Source organism: Fukomys damarensis, unplaced genomic scaffold, assembly GCF_012274545.1.
Source record: "Fukomys damarensis isolate Sample0158 unplaced genomic scaffold, DMR_v1.0_HiC HiC_scaffold_19, whole genome shotgun sequence".
In the NCBI taxonomy this organism is placed as follows: Eukaryota; Metazoa; Chordata; class Mammalia; order Rodentia; family Bathyergidae; genus Fukomys; species Fukomys damarensis.
This window is the reverse complement of record NW_022900931.1, coordinates 68,543,813-68,549,156: the sequence shown is the minus strand read 5'-3', so window position 1 is coordinate 68,549,156 and position 5,344 is coordinate 68,543,813. Positions and strand designations below refer to the sequence as shown.

The window sequence follows — 5,344 nt, the reverse complement described above, 5'->3', positions numbered from 1 at the left end:
AAAGGGAGGGGGGGGACAAGGGGAAAAAATGAGAACCGAGACCTGGCATGTAAAGGTACAAGATCCCAGTAATGAATGTAACTGTACTGTGTACCTAAAATGTACCGATAAATTCAATTTAAATTAAAAAAAGAGTTTGAAGAGTTCTGTCATTTGTCCTCCACGAGCTTATTGTAGAGCTCAGAATGAATTCATGAGGAACTGGGATTTGTTTAGTGGTACATATTTTCTCTTCATTACTACCTCATTTTTTTTTCCTGTTATTGGATTAATGAACATTTTTATGTCTGGTTTCCTTGTCTGTAATACATGTGTGTTTGGGAATCCATCCATTTCTTTAGTTTGTTGGATACGGTTTTTCATAATAGTTGCTAATGATCTTCGTGATTTTGGCAGTGTCTCTGATGATTTCACCTTTTCCATTTCTATTTGTGTTGATATGTGTCTTGTCTTTTCTCCCTTTGGTAAGTTTGCCTAAGAGTTTCTCAATTTTTTTGTATTTTTTCAAAGAGCCAGCTCTTTGATTTGTTCATTCTTTGTGTAGATTTTTATCTTCAATTTCAGTAAGTCATTTTCTGATCATTTTGATTTCCTGCCTTATATACCAAGTTTAAGTTTGGACTGTTTATGTTCTTCTAGTTTCTTAAGGCACATCACTTGGTTGTTTATTTGAGAGATCTCTTTTTCAAATGTAAACATTTACAGTAATACATTTTCCTCTTAAGTTTGAGTTCATTGTATCCCATAGGCTCTAGTATATTATCTTAGCAATAGAGTTGGATTCTAGAAATTGTTTTGTTTCTTCTTTGATTTCTTCTGTGACTGATGAATGAATGTTCAAGAGTGAATTACTTAATGTCCAGTCTTAGTAAATTTTCTATAGTTTTTTTGTTATTGTTTTACAGTTCATTTCTAGTTTCACTGCTCTGCAATCTCATAGATGCTTGGAGTGATTTTGATTTTTGTATTCAGCAGGCTTTATGCACTAGTTGTGAATGACTTTGGAGAAAGTTCTATATGCTGCTGAGAAGAATCTGTACTCTGTTGTAGTAGTGTAGAACACTTTATAGATATCTATTAAATCCATTTGTTCAAAAGTTTGCTTCAATTCTGATAATTCCTTGTTAATTTTTTGATTAGTTGATAAGTCACGAACTTTACATTAAAATACCAATTAAAAGATGCAGATAGGAAAAATGGTTAAAAAATATAATTCAACAATCTGCTACATTCATCATGATACCAGGATTTCTTGTTCTGGGAGCGTACATGCACAAATACACAAACACACAGAAACGCAGACACACACAGACACACACACACTCTACAAAATGTATTGCCTCATTTATTTTTCGAGTATTGCCTGAAGTGTTCCTTTCCAGGGAGTTCCCCATTGGTACCCACTTTATACTATATTCTTCCTTTGTTCCCTACTCTTTGCTCTAACCTGGCTCTATTTTTACTCTTCCAAGGCACTTATCTTCTTAAAATTATTAATTATTTTGTTATTATCCATGTTTCTCTACTGTAATTGAAAAAATAGGAAGTGGGTCCATGGCCAATTTTTTTCCTAGTGCTCCTCATACATCAAGAATAATGTGTAGAAAGAATCATATAATTAACACAGGCCTACAGAAACGAGTGTCTGCCTCAACTTCTAACATTCAGGCAATCAATTAATGGCCTTTGGGCTGAGACAATGTGTAACTCAGGAATGACTCAGTCATTCCTACTTGATTCTTTCTTCTCCCTTCTAGGCGGCCAAGGTGCCAATTTAACAAGATTGAAAACTAACTCTCACTGGGATACAAAACGCTCAGTTTGCAAGAAACACAACCAGGTGTATTCACACCTGCTTTCTGTCATTTCTTAGACCCCCATGACCTTGTCTCAATTATCATTTTTACCTGTGGTTTTTCGGCCCTCTAAGGTTATGATTTCCCCTGTGTGCTTTTATCTCCATCTCCCCATAACCTCCATTTCTCAACTGATTTATCATTAATAAGTTCCAATGGCTTTCAGGGATTCAAATATTTGCTGAATGATTCTCAGACATTGTCTCAAGTCCCCAAGCAGATGCTGTCACTGAACTTGCAAGTGAAATGATAATCACTTCCCAGCAAAGAGGTGACCTCACAATGTCCCTACCCTTTATAAGAGTAGAGAGTTTCTCCTTTGCACAATGCTCTGACTCTGACTACACCAACTACTTCCCCAGCAACAAATAATACTTGGTAAGTGGACCGTCTTTTAATTTAGGCAGATTTGTAGAAAATTAGAATGTTTCCTAAGAAACCTTATCATAAATATAATATGAATACACAATTTTCTTTAAGATGGGGTCAGGCTATTTTACCAGGCTGTAATGAACTCCTGAAATTCAGAGAACCTCCTGACACAGCCTCCTGGGTAGCTGTGACCACAGGCACACCACTGGGATGGGCTGTACTGAGCAAATTTTAAGTCACTGGTAGCATGTTGTTGGTTGTCTCGTGAAAAGTTTATGTCTTTGAAAGCTTCCTGTAATCACCACAAAACTGTACACCTTGTCCTATCTCATCTCTGGGTAGTACAATGCACTTTTTACACTCACTTCATGTCTATGAGAAGTTTGTGGAATTTGTCCAAGAATAGGACTGATCTTTGTTATAAATCTAGTAGAAATCTTATTTGTAAAAATATGACCAAGGGATTTCCAAGGTATGAGGTGGAAATACTCAGGGTCTATAAATGTGTCAGTTTGTAAATGTGACTTGATCATGTAACCAGATTCTAAATTGTTTTAGTCTCCAGAGGTCTGTATCTTCCTCTGATCCACTGGGATTTCCAAAGTATTCATCCATTCAGAGTTCAGGCAGTGAAAACCTAGTCCATGGAGGCCAGATCTATAGAGCCATTTTCCTGTCACCATTTCAGTTTATTTCTTCATTCTGCCTCCACAGATGTTTTGATAAAAAGAGAATAATCTGTATTTTTTTCATGAATGACTGATGTCCTTTAATGACATGGGATGTGTACTATCCCTGGTCTGGGATTCTGGCTTTATTCTGTGTCAGTTGTTCACTGTAACACCTAAACTTTATTCCTAAGAAGAAATTAACCAGGTTTATGTACACGCAGATGAACATATTCTTTAAACTTTATCCAATTTTCTCCTCATCTTCTAAGACCCTGAAGTTTGAAGTGCTTTTCATTGTGCATTGTATCATTTTTGCCTTTTGATTTTCTGCACCTCTTCCTTTTAACCCATTGTACTTTAGCCTTATATTATTTTTTTCAACATTATAGAGCATGATGAATTTCTTATTACAATTTAATAACTTGTAAGTTATTAAGAGGGTGCAACAATTCTAAAAAGCAAGAGCAGTCCCTGTTTTGCAGTGTTGCAATTTAAATACTTTGGTAAACATCACACTGTATATTACTATAACTTATTTTGCCAAATTAAGTATAATTACTTAAATATTGACACATTAACAGACATATTACTTTCTTATTTTTTACCCATTTTACTAACTTCAACATAGAGAAATTTGTTATAAAAAGCAAATTTATGACACTAAATTAAGCATTTGGGAAAATATATATTTTAAATGAAAAATGTGCTTTTACATTTTTTTATTTGCACTTGTGTGATATTTTGCTGCATTTCATACTCATGGTAATCTGTCATGAGAAATTCTTGTTTACCTATTTTTTCTTCTTAGAAGTACATACTCTCTTGTCTACCTAGGATATGACTCAAAACTTTGTCACTGGGCAGTGTTTCCTGGAAGGTTCAAATCAACAGGACTTCCTCATCACATCTAAAACTGCCGTTTCCCACTAAAGAATGCATTCAATTTTTTAAAAATAAAATTTCACGCATTCTAGTCTTTGTTATTGTAAATACTGATGCAAGAATTTCTTGTATATTTGCAAAAGATATGATTTTGGAATAATCGTTTCATCATCTTCTCTTGGAATAATAGAGTTTGTACAAAAGACATTTTTCTTACAATAATGAGAATGTGCTTAGTCATAAAAGATCAAACTTCAACCTCTTGCATAAATGGATGGATTGTTTTTTTCTAACTCAAATTGGGCTCTCATCTTCCTCACTCAGACAACTTCTGGGATCCTTGGGAATACTTTACTCTTTGGCTTACATAACTTTACTCACTGCAAAAGCATTCAGACTGATAGACTTGATTCTCATACAGATACTCTTAGCAAACATCTTGGTTCTCTTCTCTAAAGGGATCCCTCAGACAATGGCAGCTTTTGGTTTGAAATCATTCCTGGGTGAGGCTGGATGTAAACTTGTCATCTCCTTGTACAGAGTGGCCAGAGGGGTTACCCTCAGTGCCACCTGCCTCCTCAGTAGCTTCCAGGCCAGTAAAATTTGCCCTACCTTTTCTGGTTACATGGAGAGGAAACTAAGCTCTCCAGAGAGTATTGGCTTCTGCTGTTTTCTCTGCTGGCTCCTGAGTGTCCTGATAAATATCTCTACTGCTGAATGAGTAACTGGCCCAAAGAATAACAAGAACGGCAGCGCAGAGAACATGTACAGATACTGCTCCACACTCGCTCCTGCGGGATGGCGATTCTTGCTCTCCGCAATCACTTACACTCTTGCAGATGGCATTTGCTTGGGTCTCGTGGTCTGGGCCAGTGGCTCCATGGTCCTGGTCCTACACAGACACAGGCAGCGAGTCCGGCACGTTCACAGCCACAGATTTGCCCCCAGAACTTCACCTGCGTCCAGAGCCACACGCACCGTCCTGATGCTGGTGGGCATGTTTGTCTCCTTTTACTCTTTGGCTTCCGTTTTATCATTCTGGATCCCCCAGACACGGAGCCCGAGGCCCTGGCTGATGAACGCCTCTGTGCTGCTGTCCTCAGGTTCCCCACTTTCTGCCCCTTTGTGTTCATTTTCAGTGACAGACGTGTCTCAGAGTCCTACTGTTTCTCTTGGTTGAGGAAAACAATGGCTTCAGCTAGGGTCACAGGGCTTTGAATTCCACTGTAGCAAAATGAATTGAAAGCAAGGACTCGCACAGATCTGCTTATAGGCTAATTGTTCACAACAGCAAAGTGACGGCGAGGACAACTAATCTGTGCCTAGAAGTGGCACCCAAAGTACGCGACCTACATCAAAGGTACAGTGGCCGTGTTCAGAAGCGACAGGAGGCTTGAGCTTTGACGACATGGAGGGCAATGAGCTAGACAGTAAGGACCAAGACTACATACTGTACTGACAGTGGCTCCTGGAGTTTTCAAACTCACTGAGACAGAAAGGAGAGCAATGATCAGCCCAGGCTGAGGGGAGAGGGGGTGGGAGGTAGTATTTAATGATGCATTT

The 5,344-nt window shown here is 38.0% G+C and overlaps 1 pseudogene; it reads left to right on the top strand.

Moving 5' to 3' along the window:
* The first annotated feature begins 4,051 nt into the window (after positions 1-4,051).
* Positions 4,052-4,999, top strand: LOC104857238 (annotated as a pseudogene).
* The last annotated feature ends 345 nt before the right edge of the window (positions 5,000-5,344 follow it).